The sequence below is a fragment of the Cucurbita pepo genome, chromosome LG11, assembly GCF_002806865.2.
Source record: "Cucurbita pepo subsp. pepo cultivar mu-cu-16 chromosome LG11, ASM280686v2, whole genome shotgun sequence".
In the NCBI taxonomy this organism is placed as follows: domain Eukaryota; kingdom Viridiplantae; phylum Streptophyta; class Magnoliopsida; order Cucurbitales; family Cucurbitaceae; genus Cucurbita; species Cucurbita pepo.
Genome location: NC_036648.1, coordinates 5,055,387 through 5,073,511, shown reverse-complemented (window position 1 = coordinate 5,073,511; position 18,125 = coordinate 5,055,387).

The window sequence follows — 18,125 nt, the reverse complement described above, 5'->3', positions numbered from 1 at the left end:
CCTTGCGGATTTCTCTTGGATCTTGACGAAAGAAGGAACCTCAACAACACGAGTCTTTCTTCTCTTCAAGAAGAAACTCCAAAGTGTAAGTCTCGGTAAAGGATGAATTTTGTTGGTAATTCTCCGATGAGGACTTCGGCGATTACCTTTCCCTCTCAGGTTTTCTCTCAACTTTCTTTCTCACACTTTTCTCTTTTGCAGGTACTCTGTGGAGAACTCTCAAGACCCTATAATGGGCTAAGGGGTAAAATGCCCATTTTGCCCCTTTGACTTTGACCGACTTTTTATTTATTTATTTTATTTTATTATTATTATTATTTTAGCATTACAAACTCTCCCCTCCTTAGAAACCTTCGTCACCGAAAGTTGGTATCTCTTGGAAGAGTTCAGGATAGGCTCTCCTTACATCATCTTCTTGTTCCGAGGTTGCCTCCACGTTTTGATGGTTACCCCATGCAACTTTCACCAAGTGGATAACTTTGTTGTGCAGTCGCTTAGTGTCTCAAGCCAGAATTCTACTCGGTCTTTCCTCGTAGGACAGATCTTCCCGAAGAGGAAGGGTTTCGTGTTCAATCACATGAGTAGGGTTTAGGGTGTACTTTTGCAGCATAGACACGTGGAATACATTGTGAACGACGGCAAGGTTTGGTGGTAGAGCAATCCTATAAGCCACGACCCCAACTCTCTCTCAAATCTCGAAAGGGCCTATAAACCTTGGGCTTAACTTTCCCTTCTTTCTAAACCTCGTCACCCCCCTCATGGTCACCCACCTTGAACTCGAGGTCCCTTCTATGTAAATCTGCATAGCTCTTCGGTCGGCTTTGTGTAGTGAAGATTCTTTGCTTAATTTTATGCATTGTTGCGTTAGTGACCTGAACCAACTCTGGTCCCAGTAGTTGCTGCGTGCTTACTTCTTCCTAAAATACCGATGTTCGACACCTACGCCCATACAATGCCTCCAAATGGGCCATCTGGATGATCACTTGATAACTATTATTGTAAGCAAACTCTATCAGAGGTAGATGTTCGTCCCAGTACCTAGCGAAATCCATGACACAGGCTCACAACATATCTTCTAAGATTTGGTTCAGTCTTTCGGTCTGTCCGTCTGTCTAAGGATGAAATGTTGTACTAAACCTTAGCTGAGTTCCCAATGCTTTTTGGAGGCTTTTCCAAAATTGAGAGGTAAACCTAGTGTCCCGATCAGATACTATGGACACCGGTACACCATGGAGGCCTACTATCTCTCTGATATACAATTGAACCCACCGATCCACACGATAAGTGGATTTTCCTGGGATGAAGTGAGCCATTTTGGTTAGTCTATCAACAACTACCCAGATTACGTTGAAGCTCTACTTGGTCTTGGGCAAGCCCGAGATAAAATCCATACAAACTGCTTCCCATTTCCACTGAGAGACCTTTAAGAGTTGTAGCAGTCCTGCTGGGCGCTGTCTCGGGGCCTTCACCTGCTGACTGGTAAAGCATCGGCTTACGAAATCTACTATATACTTCTTCATCCCTGGCCACCAATAACATCCCTTAAGAATCTGATACATCTTTGTACTTCCAGGGTGGAATGTGTAAGAAGTATCATGAGCTTCCGTCATAATCTCCTTTAGAATTTTCTTGTCACGGGGAACACACAGGCGATTTTTCCACAGCAGGCCTCCGTCTGAAGAGATAGAGTACCCTACTGGTCTTTCTGTCTCTGTCTGATTCCACACTTTCCCAAGGTGTTCATCAGACCTCTGAGCGTCGATAATTCGTTTTTGCAAGGTGGGTTGCATGGTCATATATGTTATATGAGCAGTACCACCACTAATTACAACATCGATTCCAGCCCTCTTCATCTCATCCTATATTCTTTCCTACTTAGTGATCATCGCGGAAGTATGAACAACCTTTCTGCTCAATGCGTCTGCCACGACATTGGCCTTGCCTGGATGGTACAAGATCTCGATGTCATAATCCTTTACTAGTTCCAACCATCTCCTCTGTCTCATGTTAAGCTCCTTCTGTGTAAATAGGTACTTGAGGCTCTCCATACAAATAATGTCGTCATGTTTTCAGTGCAAACACCACTGTTGCTAACTCGAGGTAATGAGTGGGATAATTTCATTCATATTCCTTTAGTTGTCTAGAAGCATAAGCTATCACCTTACCCTTCTGCATGAGCACGCATCCTAGACCTTTTCCCAATGTGTCACTGTACACCACTAGATTACCTGAACCATCTGGAACTGTGAGGACTGATGTTGTCACCAACCTCTCCTTGAGTTCCTAGAAGCTCTGTTCGCAAGCTGATGTCCACACAAAGGGCTTGCCCTTCTTGGTTAACTGAGTTAGCGCCGAAGATATTTTGGAGAGATCCTAGACAAACCTTCTGTAATATCTAGTTAGTCCTAGAAAACTCCGTACTTCAGTGACTGTGGTCATCCTTGGCCCCTTCATCACTGGCTCTATCTTAGCTGGGTCCACTATGATTCCTCTACTTGACACCACATGACCCAAAAACGCTACCTCAGATAGCCAAAACTCACACTTGGAAAACTTGGCGTATAGTCGTTGCATTCTCAGTACGGTCAGAACTTCCCTCAAATGCTCTTCGTGCTCTACTTCTGACTTAGAGTACACAAGAATGTCATCAATAAACACTATAACAAAAGTTTCTAAGAATTCCTTAAACACCCTGTTCATTAGTTCCATGAAGACAGCTGGTGCATTGGTAAGGCCAAAGGACATGACGAGAAACTCATAATGTCCATAGCGACTTCTGAATGCCATTTTGGGTATATCTTCTTCTCTTATTCTCAATTGATGATATCCGGATCTCAAGTCAATTTTGGAGAATACCGTTGCTCCCTGCAATTGATCAAGCAAGTCCTCGATTCTCGGGAGGGGTACTTATTCTTTATGGTGACCTTGTTCAGTTCTCTATAGTCTATACACAGACGCAGAGATCCATCCTTCTTCTTGACAAATAGAACAGGAGCTCCCAAGGTTGACACACTGGGTCATATGAAACCCTTATCCAATAGCTCCTGTAACTGTTCCTTCAATTCCCTGAGTTTTGTAGGTGCCATTATGTAGGGTGCCTTGGAGATCGGCGTAGCTCCTAGTTCTAGGTCGATCCCTAAGTCAACTTCCCTAACTAGGGGCAAATTTGGTAAATTCTCAGGGAAAACATCAATGAATTCCCTGACAATGTGTACTGACGAGACTGTCTATTCATTTCCGCTGTCTAGGGTCACACTGGCTAAAAATGCGCTTGCACCACTGCGGATCATCTTTCTAGCCTTTAGTGCAGTTATGACGCTTGGAGTTCTTTTGAAAGTGGCTCCCTTATATGTAAAACTATCCCCTGACTCGTCTAAGAGTAACTATTCAAGTTTCACAATCTATTAGAGAGTGATTCACACCTAACCAATCCATACCCAAAAAGACATCAAAGTCCTGCATACTTAATATCATTAAAGTAGCTTCTATATCACATCTCGACACTGTCACACTACCTCTCTTAACTCTATGAGTAGCCATTAATAGCACGTGAGTAGGGGTGGACACTGATAGGATGATCTCTAAGGGTTCTTTTTCGAGGTGCGCTAAGTCAACGAATTCCTCAAACATAAACGAGTGTGTAGAACTTGAATCAAATAGTACAAAAGCCAAATGACCAAAAACGGGTAGTGTACCTGTAACAACTGCGTCAGGTGCGTTGGCTTGCCTGCCTGTGGTTGCATGGGCGACAGCTCACCCCTACTGCTGTTGGGCACCCCGGCCCCTTTAATTTCGTATTACAAATCGATTAGTGTTCTGATCTCTCATCTGAGGAGAGTTCATGGAACGCTGCCTGTAGCTTCATTCTAGCATTAACTGAATAGTATTTGCTGAGGTGGGCCTCTTTGAACTGACACCAAGAAATAGACTCTCCAAGCGGTGCAATCATTTTTTTTTAGCACCCTTCCACCAGAAATGAGCCTCTCCCTTCAACATATAAATTTCGCAATGAACCTGATATTCCAGTAGACAATTCATGTAAAAGAAGGCTATTTTCATAGCCTCGAGCCAGTTTTCTGCTATAACGGGATCTATTTTGCCACCTTCAAAGGAAGGCGGGTTTTTTCTTTGGAAGTCTTTCAGATAACGAGACTCCACAGTCATAGTCCCAGAGTCTCTGGTCCCTTGCAATGATGTCTGTTGCATTGCTGCCTATTACATTGTTGTCTGTTGCATTGTTGTCTGCTGCATTGTTGCCTGTTGTATTGCTTGTTGCATTGTAGCCTGGTTAGTAACCAGTGTCTGCATCATCTGAGTTTGGTTTTCCATAGAGGTTAACATGAATGCCTGTAGTACATATGTAGTGAGGTTAGTTGTTGGCTGACTAGGTGAAACCTCTACATTATTGGTGGGCACTGGTGGGACCGCCTCAGGAGAAGGAGCAGTAGAGTCTGCGTCGGGTAACTCTTGAGTCATTGCTCTCTTTTGACTCATTCTTGATCTTGGTGCCCGTGGTATAGGACTCTCGAACCATTGGGGCATTTCATCAACCTCCTCTTGAGGTTCAGGTACAGGTTGTTCCGCCTCAGGTGACGGAACATCAGTGTCCTAAGCGACTATTCTTCTTCCCCTTCTAGGTCCAGGCCCGAGATAGGTTCTACATCTCTTTGGTGCCATTTAGCTACCACAATAGAAAAATTGCGGTTACAATTCATTCAAAGCTCAACCTCTAGGGAATGTGTAGTATAACACAAGAAAGCAGTCATGATAAATTCTCTACTTAACAAATTAGCTCTTAATTTCGCAATTCAAATTCGTGAGACTGTCTCGTCGCGAGTGGCACTTGATTGATGGGCGCGTCACAGAGGATACGACTCTCTAACCTAAGTGTCTACAGGACCTATGTCCTGGTACTCTGATACCATATTTGTCACGACCCCAAAAAAATGAACCTCAAGTTATGACTAACAATGACTATGACGTGTAGCGTGTATGCAAGAAATTCAAAGGAAATCATTATTTCAAAAAAACTGAATCATTTATTTCATAAGGAAAGCGTTTCAATACAAAGAGGACATATGTGACTAGTTGTAGACAAGGAAAGAAAACATAAAGGAGAAAGTGTACTAATCAGTAAGACTGGACTGATGCCCCAGGACACGCTTCCTTTGTAACAACCCACATCGTTCAACGTGCCCTCTCTTGACCTGACGCCTCACGTACCCATCCAGCTAAATGGTCTATACGACGTGGGCACACGTTTTCCATGCTAAAACGGCTAAGAGCAGTCGAATTCTGATCAGGAACCACCTGGTCTCCCACGAAGCTATGACACCAATCACACACATGTAGCCTAAGGGCACTCTGTTACACTACTATGGGAATGGTTAGGTCTATACCTTAATGACTTATCACTCTAACCACAAATCCCTAGACTTTACCATACCTGTGGGTCATGGAAATTAACTGAGTGTGCACACAACTATCATTTAACATCATCATACAAAATTCATGCAAAATAAACACACATGCTCAATGGGGCGATAACATCCATCAAGCTCCCGAAGTTCAGAGTTCACAAGTTTCCATCCTCCTTTCAGCATGAATTAATCATTTACATATAAAGTGGAAGCTTAAAACATAATAGCAATACTCAAATAATTCTCATAATATATCAAATAATACATCCTTACTCATAACAATCAAATACCTACATTCAATCACGGGAGGCTACCACATAAGATAATCAAACTAGGATGCATGCATTCCAAGCGACTCCTACAAGTATTTCTTCCTAACGGTTCGTATGGTGACTTACCTGGATGATGTGTGCCCTTATGCAGTGTTTCCACACAATTAACGTATCGAAAAGTGGTGATTTTTCTTCAATTAGATCCTATTTCATATAAAATAGTGTTAGGATTGATTTGGGAGGAAAATAGGGAAAATAGGAGTCGAACGGGATGAAAACGGTTTTACACGCGCTTCCACGCACCAGCCACGTGCTGGGACAAAGTCACTCGTAGGTTCCACGCGCGAGTGTCACGCGCCCACGATTTTCTACAGCCGCGGGTCGTCGGTTCGGTTCGGATGCAGTGGTTCAAGTGGACCGCGGGTCGCCGCGGTTCATTTCGTCGCGCGGATACCAGGTCAGCTGAGGGACCCGAGTCGGGTTGCGTGGCCGGGGACGCGTGTCGCTGGAAGGCTGGAATCGCGTCTCCCCAGGTGGCGTTCGACGCGTGTCTAGTGGTTGTTGGTGCACGCGGTCCTCTTGCTGGTTGACACGTGGCGTGCCGTCGTCTTTTCTCTCCTCCAAGCATAAAAACAAGGTTTCCAATTAGTTTTTCGACGTTCTTCTCATTTTTTTATCTCTCAATTCTTAATCCAAACCGTAATGACTTCTTCAACAAAGTTTTAGATCATACTACAACCTACGTGCCAATATTTTTTTCTTGATTTTTACTTAATCATACGACGAGTTATGAGTGTCGTAATGAGATCCGATAACATCTTTACCGTTCTTGGAAAGATTCTCAGATCTCGACGTTTCGTCTTATTTCCTCACAAAATCAGTCGCGGATCTTCCCTAGATGAAGATAGTAAACTTTAACCCTCTATTCCCAAACGATGATCTCAGATCTTAAGAGTAACGTTCGAGATCTTACCTTGCAGATTTCTCTCGGATCTTGACGCAAGAAGGAACCTCAACAACACGAGTCTTTCCTCTCTTCAAGAAGAAACTCCAGAATGTAAGTCTCGGTAGAGGATGAATTTTGTTGGTGATTCTCCGACGAGGACTCCGGCGATTTACCTTTCCCTCTCAGGTTTTCTCTCAAATTTCTTTCTCGCACTTTTCTTTTTTGCTGGTACTCCGTGGAGAACCCTCAAGACCCCTATAACGGGCTGAGGAGTAAAATGCCCATTTTGCCCCTTTGACTTTGACCGACTTTTTTTTTTTTTTTTTTTTTTTTTGAGCATTACAAATGTGTTAAGTGCTATTGCTTGTGTCATCTATCCATGTGTCATGCATCTGCTAGTGCAAACTATAACTAGATCCAACTATCGAGCAGCTGGAACGTTATGAGAAATATCATTCAATAGTGGTCTACTATTAGAGATTAGTTAGCGACTTGGTTTTCCAAGCTACTATATACCCGTACAAACCCTTTTCCTTATGGTTAAGTTCATGACAAAGGAATAATTGTAGATCCTTTCATCGTTCATTCATTTGTTCTCTATGTTCATTCATTTGTTCTCTATGTGGCATATAGTCGTGTTTAATTGAGGGGAACAAGAATCTCTTCAATTAAACACTGTACATGACTAATTTGGTTATTGATTTTCTAGTTATTAAGCCCCAAAACTCACTTTACTGAGCTCGAATCAAAACTACTCCATTAATCCCTACAAAATCAAGCTAAATGAATGGTGAATCTCAACTTGATTCAATTTTAATAGTTATGTAACATTCCCGTCCCCATTAGAATTAACTCCTCAATTTTAATAAAATAGTATAATAAATAGAAAAATTAGTCAAAGTCAATCGTGAAAGGATAAAATGGTCGTTTTTTGCCTCCTTACTAATTAAGGGGTCTGAACATATAGCCTAATGGAGAAGAAAAAGAAAAAAGGCAAGAAAGAAGGGGAGAGAGGCTTGAGAGAGGGAAGAAGGGAAAACCCATTCCACCTCGGTTTTGTTTGTTTGGAGTCCGATTCTGGTTAATATCCCTTCATAAGAGTTGATTGAGGTTACGAGAGAACCATTCTAGATATTTGGATCATCCAAAGGAAAAGTTTAGCTCTCAACAAAATTAAAATAGAAATTCTATTATTTTTTAATTCCAAAATGTGAGGCAAGCAGTAAGACTATTTATAGCCTTCAACATAAACCTTATAATATTAATTAAGACCATTAAAAAAAAATAAATGAAGTAGAAAGAACAACTTGAGGGAAGATATCTTTTAACCGAAGAACCTTAAGCACTTATGTTTTTCAATTCTCTTTATTGTTGTAAATAGAGCATACCTCTAATGTCTTTGTTGGTGTGAATAGAGCATACATCACATAAGTATTTATAGGAGGAAGCACTAACAAATTTTATAAACCTTCTCCTGAGTTAACCACTAAAAATTATCCTAAATAAATCAATAATCATTTTCCTAAACTTATCCACAATTTGGTAACTAAATGCTCTTAAATAAATCACTAACTATTCTTTTAAATTTACAAGTTAATAACTATTTTTTATTAAGAACCTTATTGGCTCACATTCTTCCCCGTAAGCTTGACTTTGTTTGAGCTTCATTACTCCGAGCAACTCTCGCATGTCTTTAAAGTTTAACCTTTGTTAGGGCATTGGTGAGAATATATGCATGTTGCTCTATAGTTTCAACGTCGCTTAGTCCCTGATCTTTTGTCTTCTTCATAAGAAAATTTAATTTTGCAACATGAAATTTCTTCCGCTCCTCTTTTATGCCTCGAAACTTCATCATCTCGTAAGGTTTCCTTGCGTTCCAATAGTGCAAGTTCTTTAGAATTTTTTGGGACAACAAAAGTCTCGAACAAGTTGGATGAACCACTTGGATGTTCAATAGAAAGGGCTTGAAAAAAATTGGTAATTGTCACCTCTGTTATTATTGGATTCTTGTTTCTTTTATGATCTACCTCTAGGTCTCCTTAGTTGAGATGATAAGTTTGATGAAGCAAATTGACTTGTAGAAGATGTTGATAGTCTTTCCTTAATATTTTATACAGGCGGTTTCACAAACATTTTACCTTCATCAACAGGGCTACGATTCTGTTGAGTATCTTGAGGAACGAGTCGACTAACTACACTTTTTTTCCTTCTTCTATCTTTTGACGAAGACTAATATTTAATATGATCCACGAACCAAATATACCGAAATAAATAAATGAAGTAGAAGGAACAACTTGAGGGGAGAGATCCTTTGAACTAAAGAAACCACAAGTTTTTCAATTCTGTTTGTTATTGTGAATAGAACATAATCTTGTTATTTACGGGAAGAAAACACTAAAAATTATTCTAAATAAATCACTAACCATTTCCTCTCCACAATTTTGCAACTAAATTCTCTTAAATAAACCACTCACCATTTTCCTTAACTTGATTACCATTTTCTTTAATTTGATCAAGTTAATAACTATTTTTATTAGGTCAACCTTATTGACTTGCATCCTTCTCGTAAGCTTGACTTTGCTTGAGCTTCGTCACTCTAAGCAACTCTCACATGTCTTTAAAGTTTAACCTTTGCTAGGGCTTTGGTGAGAATATAAGCATGTTGCTCTGTATGTCAGTTATTCTTGGTCCCTGATCAACTTCGTCTTCTTCATAAAAGAAATTTATTTTTGCAACATGCAATTTCTTCTCCTACTCTTTAATGCATAGGAATTTAATCATCTTGTAAGGTACTCCTCTATCTTTCAAATATGCACTCTAATAGTACAAGTTCTTTAGAATTTCTTGGGACACCATCAATCTCAAGCAAGTTGGAAGGACCACTTGGATGTTCAATAGAAAGGGTTCGAACAAATTGGTGATTGTCACCTCTATTATTATTGGATCCTTCTTCTTATTATTATTTTTTTTTTTCTCCTTTAGACTTCCATGGTTGAGATGATATGTTCTCCGATTTCTTCTTCTCTTGACTCACTGGTTTCTTCTTTGTATTATTGCCTTCATTACAATTGAATACTTCCGGAAGATGTTGATGGTCTTTCATTAGTATTTTATATAGGCAGTTTTGCGACCATTTTATCTTCATCAACACAGTTACGTTTCTATTGAGTATCTTGAGGAACGAGTTGACTAACTACACTCTTCTACCTTCTTCATCATTTGACCAAGGCTAATGTTGGATATGACCCACAATCAAAATATACCAAAACAAATATACTTGTGGGGAGAGATCCTTTGAACTAAAGAAGGGAAGCATTTATGATTTTAAATTCTCTTTGTTTTTGTGAATAGAGCATACATCTCATGAGTATTTATGGTGGAGAAAGTACTAACAGTTTCTTAAACTTTCTCCTCAAGTGAAAAACTAATAATCCTCAAGTGAAAAACTAAAAATAATCTTTGCAAGTAATTAGTCAAGTACTAATAATTTTTCTAAAATTGGTCCATAAAGTCAAGTTGTAGGCTCAAAATCTCCCAATCAGCCCCTCTCAGGAGGGTAAAATAACAGATAATTACTATTTAGGTCGTAACAAATGGTTATCTTGATTCATTAGGACTTGATCAACCCTTGCTACGACCTTGGTGAGAATATTTGCACGCTTTTCTCAACTCCACAACTCAGCTCCACATCGATTTGTCTCTTCTCAACACATTAAAGGATGAAGTGGAAGTGAGTATCAATATTTTTGTTTTGTTCATGAAATATCAATTTTTTCATCAATGAAATCGTAGATTTTTCGTCGACGTAGAAACTTATTGGCTTTAGTTCACTTCCGGTCACTTCTCTCAACAAATTTCTCAACCACAATGCTTGGCACGATACCACAACTGCTACCCTGAACTCGGCCTCACAGAAAAATAGTGTCACAATTCGGTGCTTCTCACATTACCAAGAGATCAAATCTTGAGCCTAAGCAAAGCGTAGGCCCAGGCACATCCCATGCCTAGACGCAGAAGCAAGACACATCTCCAACAGCTCAAGCTACTTGCATGGCCTTGACACAGTTTGGATCTTATGTCTCTTGGCTTGAATCAACTCGTACATAGTTTCCTCTAACATCCCAGATGCAGTTTGAATCAACTGGTATACCACAACACACACTCAATTTAGATGAACCCAAAAAATAGAAAAAAGAAAAATTCAAGAAAGAATATTGGGGAGAGGTTTATATGGATGATTTCAAGTATATAACTAAAACAAAAGGCATAAATTACATTTTGTAAGCAATAACGTATATATATCTATAGTCTCTACTATATATAGCGTTTACTATACATAGTTGTTTACTGTATACTATCATTTATCATTTACCAGATATAGCTTTACTATCTATAATCATTGAATGAGCTATAAATAAGCAGCCGACTCCATAACCTACCAATTCTCTCACTCCGAGACCGAGACCCGATCCAATCAACCAATAATTTCATTCTTAAACAACCATCAATATCTTCACTACACCAGAACAACTAAGGTTTTGCACAACCTCAATTTTCCAACATCAACACATTTTATCATCTATAACATCATCACATCATCATCTAACTTCATCACGTCATCACACAACATTATCACATCATCATATAACAACATAACATCATCGCATCACTATCTAACATCATCAAGTCATCATATTACATCATATTACATCATCACATCATCATACAACATCAATACATCATCATCTGACGTCATCACGTCATCATATAACGTCATCACACCATCATATAACATAAAGCATAAATAACACGTGCAAGGGCCACTGGGCACTTGTCGTCATACATAAGACAAGTCTTTCGACCGAGCTGATAGTAAGGTCACTTACCTGATTAGCTTAAGTTGTTGTCACGAATTTATCCTTAAGGAAAGTTTCATTCTATCCTTTGAAATCCAAGTCAACTTATGTGAGTTCATGACATCAATTTCAAGTTCGAACTTCTATAAAATTATTTCTCTAATTTACATTGTTCCATGTGTTAAACATCATGCGAACATTAGAGGCTTTGCATGAATAAAGTCTTAAATGTTTATTTATGTTTGTTATAATTTCATTTTCATGCAATCCATTTAAAACTCTTTAACACCCCTCCCTTTCTATTTTAATTATGTTCACAATTATCTTGGGTCAATTTTAATAGATTCTTGAATTACACACATAATCAATTCTATATCTCTCATATTTGAACCCATATTACTTAAAACAGAGTTCACACTCGTACTCCACTCAATTAAAATTTCTTGAATACCCCAAAGTTCATGAAAATAAGAATTAGAAATCACGTATAAATAACCACTCATTTTTATAATGACATCATAGAAGACCATTGAAAACTTTACGAACAACTTTTTTTTTTCCAATCATCAATGGTTGATGGCCCTATTCTTTTGTTTCCATGATCTCTTTCTTTGAAGTAATCAACACAATCTAATTCTTATTCCTCTAATACTTTAAACTCTTTTTCAAATTTTAAAGCATGGTCGAGCATTAAATAAGTGCAATTCCATCTAGTTGTCACATCCAAACAAACAAGTGATTTACATTCAATTTTTTCTCAACACACTATTTAAATTGTGTCAATCTCTTGGAGGATGATCAACCATATGTCACCGCATTGCAAGCACTAGGAATAGAGCCATGCATTTTTTTAAGCCTTTGATTCACAATCAAGTTAATTATATGAGCACTACTGAGGATTGATGGGAAGGAGTCCAAAATTGGCTAATTTAGGGGATGATCATGGGTTTATAAGCAAAGAAATACATATCTATTGGTACGAGGCCTTTTGAGAAAGCCCAAAGCAAAGTCATGAGAGCTTATGCTCAAAGTGGACAATATCATACCATTGTGAAGAGTCGTGATTATTAACTTAGTATTAGAGCGAGGTTGGTGTAGGTTGTCTGCTCTCTTGAAATTCTTGGTATGCTATGTGGTTGCAGCTCTGTCTGATTTTCCACATTAGAAACAATTTCTAGAGATTATTAGTGAGTGAATTTCTTTGTGTCGTGAGTATTCTGTGACTTTGCAACTTTTGTGTCGAAAAAGGCTTGTTTGGTATTACTGAGGTATTGCCACCACGATGGGTCATTTCCAAATCATTGGAGGAATCAAGAAACTCAATAACAACAACTACAACATGTGGGCAACATGCATGATGTCCTATTTACAAGAACATGACCTTTGGGAGGTCATTGGCAGGAGTGAAACTACGCCGCGAGAGGAGGATTCTAACAGCGCCTTGCACAAATGGAGAATCAAAGCAGGCAAAGCATGTTTGCCTTGAAGACCATAATCGAAGAAGAGATGTTAGAGCATATTTGGGTAACAAGACAATGAAAGAAGCATGGGACACGTTCGTGATGTTGTTCTCAAAGAAGAACGATACGATGCTACAACTTCTGGAGAACAAGCTATTATCAATTTCACAACGTGACATGACGATTTCTCAGTACTTCCACAAAGTCAAGACGATCTACCGAGAGATTACTAAACTAGACCCGAAGTCTGCAATTGGAGAAGATCGAATGAAAAGGATCATTATGCACGGATTGCAACCAGAATATAGAAGTTACGTTGTTGCTATACAAGGATGGTCCACTCAACCATCACTTGTAGGGTTTGAAAATTTGTTAGCCAGCCAAAAAGTCATCAAGGAACTAAACAACTTGAGAGAGCTCAGAAGAACGACAACAAGAGTTCTCAAGGAAAGAAATTTGGAGGGATTTTCTACAAGTGTGGGAAAAAGGGCCACACATGTCCAGGAATTGTTGATCCAAGAAAAAATATGTTGAAAACAATGTGGCAACATCCAAAAAGGAGATGGAGGATGAATGGGAAGCAGAGGTACTATTATCCCATAGCAGAAGATGAGCTATCATTCATGGCAATGATGGGTGAACATATCGATTATGAGAATGACTAAATCATTGATTCGGGATGCTCAAACTACATGATTGGCGATCAGAGTAAATTGTAAGACAAGAAAGAGTACAAAGGCAGTCGTATGGTACACACAGCAAATAACACACAATTGTTAATTGTTAAGATCAGCAATACGAAAATCATGCATGACAATAAATATGATATAATGTCACTACATAATATTTATCATGTACCGGGAATAAAAAAGAACTTGTCAGTGTCACAACTAACAACATCATGAAACTATGTCTTGTTTGGGCCAGAAGATGTGAAAATCTATGAGGATATTAAGATAACAGGAAAGCCAACAATGGAAAGACGAATAGTGAATTCTATTTACATCCTATCTACGGAGTCTACATTTGTTGACAAGACCCGAAAGAATGAGACAACAGATTTATGGCATGCAAGATTGAGACATGTTAGCTACCACGAGTTGAAGTTGATTATGGAGAAATTCATGCTCAAAGGTCTACCTCAACTTGTAATCAGAACAGAAGTTTGTGTTGGATGTCAATATGGTAAAACTCATCAATTACCATACAAAAAGTCAAATTTCAAACCAAAAAAACCATTAGAGTTAATTCACTTTGATTTATTAAGTCCAGTCAAACAAGCATCAATCAGCGGAATGCGATATATGGTGACGTTCATTGACGACTACTCAAGATATGTGTGGATTTTCTTTATGAAAGAAGAGTCTAACATGTTTTCAAAATTTCAAGAATTCAAGATGATGATCGAAACAGAAGTAGGAGTGAAGATCTGTTACCTATGTTCAGACAATGGTGAGGAATACACATCAGATGAGTTTGATCAATATTTATACGAATGTGGAATACAACGTCAGTTTACATGTGCCAACACACCACAACAAAATGGAGTCGCAGAAAGAAAGAATCGACACCTTGCAGAAATATGTCGAAGCATGTTACACGCAAAGAATATCCTAGGAAGATTTTGGGCTGAAGCTATGTGAACTGCTACCCATGTAATCAACAAGCTTCCCTAACCACTAGGATTCGTCTCACCATTTGAGATACTATGGGATATGAAACCTACAGTTAGCTACTTCCGAGTATTTGGATATTTTTCTTATGAATGTACCTAGCCATCTACGTAGCAAGTTTGACAAGAAAGCAGTCAAGTGTATATTTGTTGGATATGACAATCAAAGGAAAGGGTGGAAGTGTTGTGATCCAACAAGTGGAAAATACTATACATCAGGAGATGTAGTTTTCGATGAAGCATCTTAATGGTCCTCGGAGAAGAAAGTCTTACCAGATTCAAACAATATCGAAGAAATTCTACAACATAAGATGAAGAAGAAAACTACGCAAATTCAGTCAAATGTTGATGCGTCTAAAGATCCAAGTGACATTGATATTGACGAGCAAGAAGTGACTCGATCAAGTAAATCTGATTAAAAATGAAACGACACATCAACAACTTAGGCGATCAAATAGAATATGAAGGCCAAACCCCAAGTCTGCAAACACAGCTATTGTAGAAGATGGAGTTAATGAGCCAGAGACATATGAAGAAGCATAAAAAACTTGGCTCGGCAGAAAGCAATGAAGAAAGAATACAAATGACCAAAGTGGCAGACTTGTGTACAAAAGGGCTAACATGAGAGCTTTGTTGCCAACTCATTGAGGAGAGTGTTAAAATATCATCCCTCCCCCACAAGGTCTAGCCCAATAATTATATTAGCCCATTATATATTTATTTTATTAAAATGATTTAGGTACAACGATTGAGGATTAGTGCTCAGATGAGTGTTAAAATATCATCACTAGCCCCATTGGGGTCTACCCCAATAAAGTAAAATGATTTAGGTATTTTAGAATAAAGATAGCGAGATATTTGAGGAGAGATTTACATATTTTAGAAAAAAATTCATATATTTTAGGAGTAGATTGCGTAACTCTAGTATATACTCTTCCACCGTACCTAGGTTTTCATCCCAAGAAATACAAAGCACAGAAAGTAGGAGTGTTCTACAGAGTGTCTTGTAATCTTTTCTCGACAAAACAAAGAAAGTAGTAGTATTCTATAGAGTGTCTTGTAATCTTTTCTCGATTAATTTAAATAAAGAGTGCGAGTGTTTTCCACGTAGAGTTGTGTTCAACAATCAAATAAATATATAATTGGCTAATACAATTATTGGGATAGTTATAATATTTTAAGAGGCACAACACCTATAATATTTCTCCCTCTAAAACAAGTGAATTTCAACTTTTAAGCCTTCTCATAATATCTCATATTGAAAAAAAAATACATTTTTCTTTCTTTCATTCATATTAGCCTCCCCTGCAACTAAAATGATCAAGGATTACCCTTCAACATCTGGTTTTTCCGGTTGGAGGAGGCTTCGCCTAGAAGAATGGTATCGTCCGCAGGTTCAACGCTCGTATTTCTGGAGCAAGAAGCATTCCTTTCTCCCTTGCTTGCAGGCCTTTTTTATAGAGAGAGAATAAGGGGGTGGAGCTTACTTAGCCTTCTTCCCTCTTCCGATTTGGATCTTATTACAATCTTAGTCGAGGAGAAAGAGTTTATTTATTCCAGAACTGTGAAAGAGAAAATTTTATCGATCCCCCATTCTAATAAACAACTCTTAATAATCTTGTGAATAGTCTCTCTATGGTTAGCAACCTAACAAAAATTGATAATTTTTCTATGCAAATTTCATTATGAATCAATAGAGCGTGGAGTGATTACCATATAGTTAAGGTTTTGCACGAAGTTAAATTATCAATGGTAAAACAAACCCTCTTGGAATGGCTGACTAAAAAATCTTTTAATTTCATTTTTTTTCTCCTAAAAATAGTTCAAATATATCTTTTTGGTTACTTTTGAAAGAGGGTCAAACTTTTATTCTCTATGAATTTAAATGACAACTGGTCATATGGCAGATGCTACTTTACCTGTTATTTGACTAAATAACGAAGTAACAATATTACTACCCCTCTCTATTTATTGAAGGTTGAAAATTGAGAGTAAGCATACTTTTTACCACAATAGTTACACTTCACCTTTTATATTGTTCATTAAACTGGTAAAATGATCACACACAGTTGATTTACTATGCTTCTTCTTCTTAAATTCACACTATGCAGCCAATAGTGGCTTTGATGCATTATAATTATTAAAGCTAGAGCCCGAATAAAGAGTATAAAATCAAACTTATATGATTCAAACCTTCAACCCAGTATGAACAATTACAACAATATGCATCAAAATAACTCAACTATAAACTAATTACATAAACATTAATCAATGAACTTCACATAAATTTTGGTTGTAAGAAAAAACATGACATTTATTAAAAAAAGCATGACATTTTTTTAAACACAAATCAACTTAGTGGAACTTATAAATGAATGTCCACAACTATTGAAAAGATATGAATACAAGATGATAGTTTTATCATCTTAAGCAACCAAGTTATAAACATAAAACTAAAACATACTCATCTTACCAATTGAGAGACCAAGACCAAGAGAAGAAAACTGAGAGAGGAGACGCCAAGACAAATTGAGATGATTATCCACACGAAGGAGACTTAGAGACCGAGACCAGGGGCCAAGAACGAGAAGGAGAGACAAAGACTAAGAAACTGAAAGACCTAGAGATCAAGACCAAGGGTCGAGAATGAGCAGGAGAGACCGAGACTGAGAGACTGAGAGATCGAGAAAGGAGAAGTCGAGAACAAGAAGGAGATTTAGGCTAGCGTCCAATGGTCCAGGGGCCATTTCATTTGAGACTTGAGAGTTAGAGAGACAAAGTCTAGGACTCACGACCAAACGATAGAGAGAGAATGTATGTAGACAGCGTAGGCTAGATGAATGCGACGGGACGGAGTACGGACAGAGTCAAAGGTGTGGACTTTGGGCTTGGGTGTTGGGCCTCGTTTGTTCTTTTTTCTTTTAAGATTCTCGGGTTGACCCAATCATTTTTTTTTTTTTCGGAACCCAAACCCTATTCAAACCGAATTGGATTAAAAAATGAACCTAACCCAAGCCTAAAATTCAATCAAGCTCAACCCAAGCCTTATAATTCGGGTTTGATTTTCGAGTTTACAAGTTGGGTGTACACTCCTATCTCGATGAGATCACCACAATTTAACTACTTCTTAATGGTTATTGGGTATAGATTTGAAACTCATTCACTTATAATCATTCTTGGATACGATAAAATGAGTACAACTCAAAGGTAATTATCATATACTCCCATTTTAAAACATTTGAAGTTCAAATTTTTGTAAATATCATATAAAAAAAAGTTATGGCTGAATTTTGTTTGGAGTGCGTAGGTTTGGAACCCTATACAATGAGTTTTTTCTTTCAAATGACGAGAGTCTCTTCTTATTGAGAGGGTGTTGCATGAAACCAATCTATTCCGACGTCCAATCAAGTATTTGTTGCTTCGCTTGTAGACCCATTTAGGTAGGGGTCGTTGTCTCTCAATTTTTACCTAAGCTCCGATGTGCAATTGACATCTTGCT